The 12,500-nt window shown below is 47.9% G+C and overlaps 1 protein-coding gene across 2 annotated transcripts in view; it reads right to left on the reverse strand.

Moving 5' to 3' along the window:
• Positions 1-12,500, reverse strand: part of LOC123994175 (serine/threonine-protein phosphatase 2A 55 kDa regulatory subunit B beta isoform-like) — a 107,583-nt gene that overhangs the window by 22,348 nt on the left and 72,735 nt on the right. The gene's annotated exons all lie outside the window — the stretch shown is intronic.

Consider the following 12,500-nt stretch of genomic DNA (forward strand, 5'->3'; position numbering starts at 1 on the left):
ATGTACCATGTGTATAATATACCACATGGATGATGTACGACATGGGTAATGTACCACACAGATAATGTACCACACGGATAACATAACATAGGGATAATGTACCACAGGGATAATGCAACAGATGGATAATGTACCACAGGGATAATTTAACAGATGGATAATGTACCACAGGGATAACATAACATAGGGCTAATGTACCACAGGGATAATGCAACAGATGGATAATGTACCACAGGGATAATTTAACAAATGGATAATGTACCACAGGGATAACATAACATAGGGCTAATGTACCACAGGGATAATGCAACAGATGGATAATGTACCACAGGGATAATTTAACAGATGGATAATGTACCACAGGGATAATTTAACAGATGGATAATGTACCACAGGGATAATGCAACAGATGGATAATGTACCACAGGGATAATTTAACAGATGGATAATGTACCACAGGGATAACATAACATAGGGCTAATGTACCACAGGGATAATGCAACAGATGGATAATGTACCACAGGGATAATTTAACAGATGGATAATGTACCACAGGGATAATTTAACAGATGGATAATGTACCACAGGGATAATGCAACAGATGGATAATGTACCACAGGGATAATTTAACAGATGGATAATGTACCACAGGGATAATGTAACACAGATACACTACCATTCAAAAGTTTGGGGTCACTTAGAAATGTTCTTGTTTTTGAAAGAAAAGCACATATTTTGTCCATTAAAATAATGTCAAATTGATCGGAAATAAAGTGTAGACATTGTTAATGTTGTAAATGAATATTGTAGCTGTAAACTGATGATTTTTAATGGAATATCTACTTAGGCGTACAGAGGCCCATTATCAGTAACCATCACTTCTGTGTTCCAATGGCACTTTGTGTAAACTAATCCAGGTTTATCATTTTAAAAGGCTAATTGATCATTAGAAAAACCTTTTGAAATTATGTTAGCACAGCTGAAAACTGTTGTCCTGTTTAAAGAAGCAATAAAACTGGCCTTCTTTAGACGAGTTGAGTATCTGGAGCATCAGCAGTTGTGGGTTTGATCACAAAGGCCTTTCTTCTGAAACTTGTCAGTCTATTCTTATTCTGAGAAAGGAAGGATGTGAGAAATTGCCAAGAAACTGAAGATCTCGTACAACGCTGTGTACTAACAGATGCCTCACAAGTCCTCAACTGACAGCTTCGTTAAATAGTGCGGGTACTATTTAATGAAGCTACCAGTTGAGAACTTGTGAGGCGTCTGTTTCTCAAACTATACCCTCAAATGTACTTGTCCTCTTGCTCAGTTGTGCACCGGGGCCTCCCACTCCTGTTTCTATTCTGGTTAGACCCAGTTTGCGCTGTTCTGTGAAGGGAGTAGTACGTAGCGTTGTACGAGATCTTCAGTTTCTTGGCAATTTCTCGCATAGAATAGCCTTCATTTCTCAGAACAAGAATAGACTGACCAGTTTCAAAAGAAAAGTATTTGTTCCTGGCCATTTTGAGCCTGTAATCGAACCCACAACTGCTGATGGTCCAGATACTCAACTCGTCTAAAAAAAGGCCAGTTTTATTGCTTCTTTAATTAGGACAACAGTTTTCAGCTGTGCTAACATAATTGCAAGAGGGTTTTCTAATGATCAATTAGCCTTTTAAATGATAAATTTGAATTAGCTAACACAACATGCCATTGGAACACAGGAATACTGATAATGGGCCTCTGTACACCTATGTAGATATTCCATAAAAATCAGCCGTTTCCAGCTACAATAGGCATTTAAAACATGAACAATGTCTACACTGTATTTCTGATCAATTTGACATTATTTTAATAGACAAAAGAGTTTTTCTTTCAAAAACAAGAACATTTCTAAGTGACCGGTAGTGCGGTAGTGTATATTTTCACACAGAGATTACAGTAAACAGCACAGAGACAGAGAGACACAGAGGCACAGAGACACAGAGACAGAGAGACACAGAGACAGAGAGACAGAGAGACAGAGACACAGAGACACAGAAACAGAGACACATAGACAGAGAGACAGAGAGACACAGAGACACGGAGACACAGAGACACAGAGACACAGAAACAGAGACACATAGACAGAGAGACAGAGAGACACAGAGACAGAGAGACACAGAGACAGAGACACAGAGACAGGGAGACACAGAGACATAGACACAGAGACACGGAGACACAGAGACACAGAGACACAGAAACAGAGACACATAGACAGAGAGACAGAGAGACACAGAGACAGAGAGACACAGAGACAGAGAGACACAGAGACAGAGAGACACAGAGACAGAGAGACACAGAGACAGAGAGACACAGAGACAGAGACACAGAGACACGGAGACACAGAGACATAGAGACACAACCGGTGAGAACATTTGATACATATTAAGATATTTTTTTCTTGTTGTGAAAACTAATTTTCACCCATTTTCCATAACTTAAATGAAAGCTGAAAGCTTCAGCTTGCCTTATAGCTTATAGCTCAACTTCTTTAATGGGCAGAATATCTAGGAAACAAAGGGTTGCCCTGGTGACCCAGATAAAAGGAGGAATATGGGTAAAAGATGTGGGTTAAACAATTGCCTGAAACCGGTCTGAAACTGATTGTGTTATTTCATCTAATTCATCCCAATCATCAGACTAAAATAGTCTGGCAATCAGCCAGGTAATTAACTTAACGATCCTCACACAATCAGTAACTCATCAGTTCAGTAGCAGATTTAAAGCACTCTATGATCACACTATCAATGCGATTAGTTTCCTCTGTGAATTATGCAGCTCCTTTCCCCCACAGGAGCCACAGTAGGGAAATAGTCCCTAAAGGACCTAGACGTTCTCAAGTTATTAGTACATCAAACCAGACATCTTCCATCCACAGACACATTTTAAGGACACTACTTTACGACATAATTCAACTGATGCACACAGACAATTCTATAGACACCAGTCCAGTGCATTTGTCTCCTCAGCCACTGAAAATAGCTAAAACCAATACATCTCTCACATCAAGCATCCAAAACAAGCTTTTCGGGTTTCTAGACTGTAACACAGACAGACGACTACCTTTGAGATTCCTCCTCCTCTCCTCCTGAAACACATGCATCTGATCTGCCTGGCTTCAGAAGAGACAACAGCCCTGCATCCAAACCACCTAGAGATGGATACGTCTCTCAACATCCAACTGGTTTGTTCCCAACAGCTCTAACCAAACAAATACAAACACTGAGAGGGAAGACAGAGCTGTAGTTAGCTGTACATGTACACGCCAGAGGAGGCTGGTAAGAGGAGCTATAGGAGGGCGGGCTCATTTTAATGGCTGGATAGAAAGAAATGGACACTGGGACCGAGGCTTCCTGCCATCCAGGACCACTATACTGTTTATTGTCTATCCTGGAGCAAAGCCATTTTATCCCTACCTATAAATACATATCGACCTCAATTACCTCATACCCCCTGCACATCAACACAGTACTGGTACTCCCTGTATAGAGCCAAGTTATCATCAACTCAGTACTGGTACTCCCTGTATAGAGCCAAGTTATCATCAACTCAGTACTGGTACTCCCTGTATAGAGCCAAGTTATCATCAACTCAGTATTGGTACTCCCTGTATAGAGCCAAGTTATCATCAACTCAGTACTGGTACTCCCTGTATAGAGCCAAGTTATCATTGATTCAGTACTGGTACTCCCTGTATAGAGCCAAGTTATCATTGATTCAGTACTGGTACTCCCTGTATAGAGCCAAGTTATCATCAACTCAGTACTGGTACTCCCTGTATAGAGCCAAGTTATCATTGACTCAGTATTGGTACTCCCTGTATAGAGCCAAGTTATCATCAACTCAGTACTGGTACTCCCTGTATAGAGCCAAGTTATCATCAACTCAGTACTGGTACTCCCTGTATAGAGCCAAGTTATCATTGACTCAGTATTGGTACTCCCTGTATAGAGCCAAGTTATCATCAACTCAGTACTGGTACTCCCTGTATAGAGCCAAGTTATCATCAACTCAGTACTGGTACTCCCTGTATAGAGCCACGTTATCATCAACTCAGTACTGGTACTCCCTGTATAGAGCCAAGTTATCATTGACTCAGTACTGGTACTCCCTGTATAGAGCCAAGTTATCATTGACTCAGTACTGGTACTCCCTGTATAGAGCCAAGTTATCATCAACTCAGTACTGGTACTCCCTGTATAGAGCCAAGTTATCATCAACTCAGTACTGGTACTCCCTGTATAGAGCCAAGTTATCATTGACTCAGTACTGGTACTCCCTGTATAGAGCCAAGTTATCATCAACTCAGTACTGGTACTCCCTGTATAGAGCCAAGTTATCATCGACTCAGTACTGGTACTCCCTGTATAGAGCCAAGTTATCATTGACTCAGTACTGGTACTCCCTGTATAGAGCCACGTTATCATCAACTCAGTACTGGTACTCCCTGTATAGAGCCAAGTTATCATCAACTCAGTACTGGTACTCCCTGTATAGAGCCAAGTTATCATTGACTCAGTACTGGTACTCCCTGTATATAGCCAAGTTATCATTGATTCAGTACTGGTACTCCCTGTATATAGCCAAGTTGTGTATTTATTCATCATCTCTCCCCTCTCCCCTCTCCATCTCTCTCCTTCACCATCTCTCCCCTCTCCATCTCTCTCCTTCACCATCTCTCCCCTCTCCCCTTCACCATCTCTCCCCCTCTCCCCTTCACCATCTCTCCCCTCTCCATCTCTCCCCTTCACCATCTCTCCCCTCTCCCCTTCACCATCTCTCCCCCTCTCCCCTTCACCATCTCTCCCCTTCACCATCTCTCCCCTCTCCATCTCTCCCCTCTCCCCTTCACCATCTCTCCCTCTCCATCTCTCTCCTTCACCATCTCTCCCCTCTCCCCTTTTCCATCTCTCCCCTTCTCCCCTTCACCATCTCTCCCCTCCCCCCCATCTCCCCTTCACCATCTCTCCCCTCTCCATCTCTCCCCTTCACCATCTCTCCCCTCTCCCCTTCACCATCTCTCCCCCTCTCCCCTTCACCATCTCTCCCCTCTCCATCTCTCCCCTTCACCATCTCTCCCCTCTCCATCTCTCCCCTCTCCCCTTCACCATCTCTCCCCTCTCCATCTCTCTCCTTCACCATCTCTCCCCTCTCCCCTTTTCCATCTCTCCCCCTCCCCTTCACCATCTCTCCCCTCTCCATCTCTCCCCTTCACCATCTCTCCCCTCTCCCCTTCACCATCTCTCCCCTCTCCCCTTCACCATCTCTCCCCCTCTCCCTTCACCATCTCTCCCCTCTCCATCTCTCCCCTTCACCATCTCTCCCTCTCCATCTCTCCCCTCTCCCCTTCACCATCTCTCCCCTCTCCATCTCTCTCCTTCACCATCTCTCCCCTCCCCCTTTCCATCTCTCCCCCTCTCCCCTTCACCATCTCTCCCCTCTCCATCTCTCCCCTTCACCATCTCTCCCCTCTCCCCTTCACCATCTCTCCCCTCTCCCCCTCTTTCACAATCTCTCATTTGCCATCTCTCTCTCTCTCTCCTCTCTCTCTCTCTCTCCTCTCTCTCTCTCTCCTCTCCCTCTCTCCTCTCTCTCCTCTCTCTCTCTCCTCTCTCTCTCTCCTCTCTCTCTCTCCTCTCTTTCTCCCTCTCTCCTCTCTCTCTCTCCTCTCTCTCTCTCTCTCTCTCTCTCTCTCTCTCTCTCTCTCTCTCTCTCTCTCTCTCTCTCTCTCTCTCTCTCTCTCTCTCTCTCTCTCTCTCTCTCTCTCTCTCTCTCTCTCTCTCTCTCTCTCTCTCTCCTCTCTCATCATTAACATATTAAGCCAGTGAGGGGTAACAGTTATTGATGGAGTCTTTTTAACGAGTTTACACTCCGACACGTCCTCCTTCAATCATCTCAGTGAATGAACAGAACCACTGAAGCAGAGACCATGTAGACACCAGACAGAATCTTGATGGAGCTCCTCTCAAAATGACCTATCTCAATACAAATTACCTTAAAACCGAAGCCTTTCCAATCAGAGAATCACATGATGCCATGGTGTACTGTCATTCCTTTGTGTTTCCTCTTGGTCTCTTTATAAAAGATGACTCCAACATATGTGACTACGTCCGCAGGTTTATTGCAGACATTTTGGTCATTTCGGTCAAAAGTAGGACACTACTTTTCACCATGGCCCATAAGGCCAGACGTAGTGCGCTATATAAGGAATTGGGTGCCGTTGGGACACAGACAATAAGTGAATAAGGTCTATAAATCCTGTAGTCAGTCAGGTGTGACACACCCGGGGTCAGAGGTCAGTGAGAGACATCAGACAGATTCACTCTGATGGCAAACATCAATCGCTGGCAATAACACAGAGACAGCAGTAGCCCCCAGACACAGAGACAGCAGTAGCCCCCAGACACAGAGACAGCAGTAGCCCCCAGACACAGAGACAGCAGTAGCCCCCAGACACAGAGACAGCAGTAGCCCCCAGACATAGAGACAGCAGTAGCCCCCAGACACAGAGACAGCAGTAGCCCCCAGACACAGAGACAGCAGTAGCCCCCAGACACAGAGACAGCAGTAGCCCCCAGACACAGAGACAGCAGTAGCCCCCAGACACAGAGACAGCAGTAGCCCCCAGACATAGAGACAGCAGTAGCCCCCAGACACAGAGACAGCAGTAGCCCCCAGACACAGAGACAGCAGTAGCCCCCAGACACAGAGACAGCAGTAGCCCCCAGACACAGAGACAGCAGTAGCCTCCAGACACAGAGACACACAGAGACAGCAGTAGCCCCCAGACATAGAGACAGCAGTAGCCCCCAGACACAGAGACAGCAGTAGCCCCCAGACATAGAGACAGCAGTAGCCCCCAGACATAGAGACAGCAGTAGCCCCCAGACACAGAGAGAGCAGTAGCCCCCAGACACAGAGACAGCAGTAGCCCCCAGACATAGAGACAGCAGTAGCCCCCAGACACAGAGACAGCAGTAGCCCCCAGACACAGAGACAGCAGTAGCCCCCAGACACAGAGAGAGCAGTAGCCCCCAGACATAGAGACAGCAGTAGCCCCCAGACACAGAGACAGCAGTAGCCCCCAGACACAGAGACAGCAGTAGCCCCCAGACACAGAGACAGCAGTAGCCCCCAGACACAGAGACAGCAGTAGCCCCCAGACACAGAGAGAGCAGTAGCCCCCAGACACAGAGACAGCAGTAGCCCCCAGACATAGAGACAGCAGTAGCCCCCAGACACAGAGACAGCAGTAGCCCCCAGACATAGAGACAGCAGTAGCCCCCAGACATAGAGACAGCAGTAGCCCCCAGACACAGAGAGAGCAGTAGCCCCCAGACACAGAGACAGCAGTAGCCCCAAGACATAGAGACAGCAGTAGCCCCCAGACACAGAGACAGCAGTAGCCCCCAGACACAGAGACAGCAGTAGCCCCCAGACACAGAGAGAGCAGTAGCCCCCAGACATAGAGACAGCAGTAGCCCCCAGACACAGAGACAGCAGTAGCCCCCAGACACAGAGACAGGACCACCAGTCAGGAAGGGCAGAGATATAATCCTGAGAACACACTGAAGTCTGGGGTCATCAGAGGAGATCGTCGGTAGTGGGGCGACCTAGTAAGATAATCTATGTGTGACTGAACAAACAGAGACTAGGTGAAATTGACACGAACTCCAGCTAAAACATTTGTCGTGTGTCACACCCTGATCTGTTTCACCTGTCTTTGTGCTTGTCTCCACCCCCCTCCAGGTGTCGCCCATCTTCCCAATTATTCCCAGTGTATTATACTTGTGTTCTTTGTTTGTCTGTTGCCAGTTCGTTTTGTTTGTCAAGCCTACCTTTCTAGTTCCTGTTTTCTAGTTTTCCCGGTTTTGACCATTCTACCTGCCCTGACCCTGAGACTGCCTGCAGTTCTGTACCTTTTGGACTCTGATCTGGATTACTGACCTCTGCCTGCCCTGACCCTGAGACTGCCTGCAGTTCTGTACCTTGTCACACCACACTGGATTACTGACCTCTGCCTGCCCTGACCCTGAGACTGCCTGCAGTTCTGTACCTTGTCACACCACACTGATTACTGACCTCTGCCTGCCCTGACCCTGAGACTGCCTGCAGTTCTGTACCTTGTCACACCACACTGGATTACTGACCTCTGCCTGCCCTGACCCTGAGACTGCCTGCAGTTCTGTACCTTGTCACACCACACTGGATTACTGACCTCTGCCTGCCCTGACCCTGAGACTGCCTGCAGTTCTGTACCTTGTCACACCACACTGGATTACTGACCTCTGCCTGCCCTGACCCTGAGACTGTCTGCAGTTCTGTACCTTTTGGACTGATCTGGATTACTGACTTCTGCCTGCCCTTGACCCATCATTTTGCCCCCTGTTCTAGTAAAAATAAATGTGTTACTTCAACACTGTCTGCATCTGGGTCTACCCTGAAAAGTGATAATACGAACTGGCCATGACTGACCCAGCAGACTCAGACCAGCTCCGCAACGCCATCTCCTCCCAGGGAGCCACCATTGGAAGGCATGAGGAGTTGCTTCGTGGTCTTATGGAAGGGTTCCAGACCTTGGCTGAACGCCATGACCGAGCGTTGAACACATTGCTGGAGTTGTTTGTTAGGTTGCCTACTATGACGGTAACCTCCCAGCCCCTCAGTATCCCGGTTGTTAGCAGCGCCACCTCCCCGGCCACCCCGGTTTCCCGGGAACCCAGTTTACCTCCCCCGGAACGCTTCAAAGGAGAGTCGGGCACCTCTCGGGTGTTTCTCGCTCAGTGTTCCCTCATCATTGAGCTGCAGCCCTCCTCCTTCCCCTCGGACCTCTCTAAGATAGCGTACCTTATCACGCTGATGTCCGGGAGGGCTCTCGCCTGGGCGACCGCAGTATGGGAACAAAAGTGGGCCGTATGCTTCAGTCTGGAGGAGTTTGTGGCGGAGGTACAGAAAGTTTTAGAGGCTCCATTGTCCGAGAGAGAGGCTGCCCGGAAGTTTCACCAGCTTTGCCAAGACTCCCGCACGTTGGCAGCGGAGAGTGACTGGAACCCGGAAGCTCTGTTCGACATGTTCCTGCACAGAGTATATGAGGAAGTAAAGGACGATCTTGCAGCCCGGGAACTACTGACGGATCTCGACTCGCTCATCGCCTTGACCATTCGGATCGATGGGCGACGACGGTAATGAAGGAAGGGAAGGAGATTTGATTTCACTCACCCGCCTAAGGATTCCACCTCGCCTCTGAGGAATCCCGGAAGTCCCAGACAGCTCTGTTGCCAAGAGAACCTGAGGCTATCCGAGTTCCCCAGAGAGTCTCCGAAGTCTCCCGATTCACATCTTCCCAAGCCAATGCAACTAGGCAGAGCTAGGCTGTCTCTAGCCGAACTGCTACACAGGCTTCACCCTAAGAGTTGCCTGTACTGCGGGACTACATGTAATTTTGTCTCCACCTGTCCACTAATACACCAAGCTCACCGGTAGGAGCGAGTACACTGGTGGGCCAAACAGATAACTTTTCCTATCCCCTTACTCACACCCCTTTTCATAACATTTTGCTGTGGGGGAACCAGTCAAAATATCTCTGGGTACTCATCAACTCTGGGGCCGATGAGAGGTTTATGGATACTACCCTGGTGTCCGAGCTGGGCATCCCCACTCAGCAACTCTCCATTCTCATGGAGGTTGGACGGGTGCTCTACAGGCCGGTTCACCCACAATACCACCCCCATCAACCTATGTGTGTCAGGGAACCACAGCAAGACGATCCAATTCCTGCTCCCTATGTCTCCTCAGGTTCCTGTGGCATTGGGATGCTCTTGGCTCCAGTGACGCAATCCCCTTATTGACTGGTCTGCTGGTGCCATCATGGGCTGGATCCCGTTCTGCCACGCTCATTGCCTGAAGTCAGTGCAGCCTGCCCAGGGATGTCTTCATGGGGGCTCGGAATTTGCCCAGGACCTCCAGGAGGTGTTGAGTAAGGCGCAGGCCACTTCGCTTCTGCCGCACCGACCCTATGACTGCGGGATTTACCTTCTCCTAGGCACCTCGCCGCCCGGGGCGACTGTACTCTCTGTCGGGTCCGGAGACCAAGGCTATGAAGACCTGCATTGAGGACTCCCTAGCTGCAGGATTCATCCGTCCTTCTGTCTCCCCCAACGGCACAGGGTTCTTTCTGGTGGAGAAGAAGGACAAAACCCTGCACCCGTGCATCGACTACCGGGGCCTCAACGACATCACGTGTGGGTTGAATACGCCCGCAACACCCTTCCTTGCTCTGCCACTGGGCTCTCGCCCTTTGAGTGTTTCCTGGGTTATCAGCCCCCGCTCTTCCCTGAGCAAGAGGAAGAGGTTGGTATACTTCCGGCCCAGAAGTTTGTCGCCTCTGTCGTCGTACCTGGAAGAGAGCCTGGTAGGCCCTTCTCAAGACCACCTCCAGGTATTGATGACAAGCGGACCGCCACCGGACTCCAGCTCCCGGTATCATCTCGGGCAGAAGGTATGGCTGTCCACCTGGGATCTGCTCCTCCGGGTGGAGTCCCGCAAATTTTCCCTCCAGTTTATCGGCCCTTTCCCAATCTCTAAGGTCATTAGCCCCTCTGCTGTTCGTCTTCTGTTGCCCCGTACCCTCTGAAACGTGATGGTTGTGTAAGAAGCCAACATGGTGTGACTGTGGAGAGCCAGTTACGTAAGTGTGCTGTTTTATTACGTAGAGAGAGGGTAACTAGCAGCGGAGTGCCGTGTCAATGCCTTCTGTTAGACACATGGGAACACTGCACTACACTGCGCTGCCTGCGTCAATTGAGAATGCTAAAGTACTCTCTCTCTTTCTCTCAAACACAAACAATGTTATATTTGGGTCCAACAAGACCATTACCTTTTGCCTTGGCTTATGCTTGCTTGTACGCTACGTGATGTTCACACACACACACACATACACTTTAACATTCTATCTAGACAGCATTATATCATCATGGATCTTAGTAATGGAGAGAAACAGATCATTAACCTGATTTCTATAGAATCTGTCCAGTGGGAGATATACATTGTGTGTGTGTGTGTGTGTGGGTGTGTATATGTGTGTGTGTGTGTGTGTGTATATGTGTGTGTGTAATCAGACTCGAGGGACAGATGTTATTTCTCCCCTTTCACACTTTATTACCCGATACATACCTAACAGGGAGAGAGAGAGAGAGAGAGAGACAGATAGGAGGGAGGGAGGGAGAGAGAGAGAGAGAGAGAGAGAGAGAGAGAGAGAGAGAGAGAGAGAGAGAGAGAGAGAGAGAGAGAGAGAGAGAGAGAGAGAGAGAGAGAGAGAGAGAGAGAGAGAGAGAGAGAGAGAGAGGAGAGAGCGAGCGCGAGAGAGAGGGATAGAGAGAGAAAGAGAGAGAGAGAAAGAGAGAGAGAGACAGAGAGAGAAAGAGAGGAGGGAGGGAGAGAGAGAGAAAGAGAGAGAGACAGAGAGGAGGGAGGGAGAGAGAGAGAGACAGAGAGGAGGGAGGGAGAGAGAGAGAGAGAGAGAGAGAGAGAGAGAGAGAGAGAGAGAGAGAGAGAGAGAGAGAGAGAGAGAGAGAGAGAGAGAGAGAGAGAGAGAGAGAGAGAGAGAGAGAGAGAGGAGGGAGGGAGAGAGAGAGAGAGAGAAAGAGAGAGAGACAGAGAGGAGGGAGGGAGAGAGAGAGAGAAAGAGAGAGCACAAACTACTAATAGAGAGGAGCTATATTGGTGGAGTTACTGTTAGAAACATCACAGCACTAAACCGTTGTCTTTGTCTCTGCTGTTTTCATGTCTCACTGCTATTCATCTGGGCTGTCTTGTCAAAGGTTATACAGTCTAAGCTGAAATGTGGGTCTCAGTGAGTTAAGTGACCTTATAGAAAAACATTCTGTGACATTTGTTCCTGGACAGACCACAGGAGAACAAAAATGTTTTATCAGAGCCAACAAACACATCCAATTGAGAAACACAAAAAGGTCAAATACTATTTAACCTCCAAGGTAGTACAGAGAACATATCAGACATGTACATTTATCATAGCAACACACACTCTCTCTATCTCTCTCTCGCTCCTCTCTCTCTTTCTCTGTGTCTCTCTCTGTCTTTCTCTTTCTCTCTCTCTCTCCTCACTCTGTCTCTCTCTCTCTCTCTTTATCTCTCTCTCTCTCTCTCTCTCTCTCTCTCTCTCTCTCTCTCTCTCTCTCTCTCTTTCTCTGTCTCTCTCGATCTGTCTCTCAATTCAATTTCAATTCAATTCAATTCAAGGGGCTTTATTGTCATGTGAAACATGTGTTAACATTGCCAAAGCAAGTGAGATAGATAATATACAAAAGTGAAATAAACAATACAAATTTACAGTAAACATTACACATACAGAAGTTTCAAAACAAAGACAAATGTCATATTACGCATATATACAGTGTTGCAACGATGTCTCTCTCTCTCTCTCTCTCTCTCTCTCTCTCTCTCTCTCTCTCTCTCTC

Source organism: Oncorhynchus gorbuscha, linkage group LG13 (assembly GCF_021184085.1).
Source record: "Oncorhynchus gorbuscha isolate QuinsamMale2020 ecotype Even-year linkage group LG13, OgorEven_v1.0, whole genome shotgun sequence".
NCBI lineage: Eukaryota > Metazoa > Chordata > Actinopteri > Salmoniformes > Salmonidae > Oncorhynchus > Oncorhynchus gorbuscha.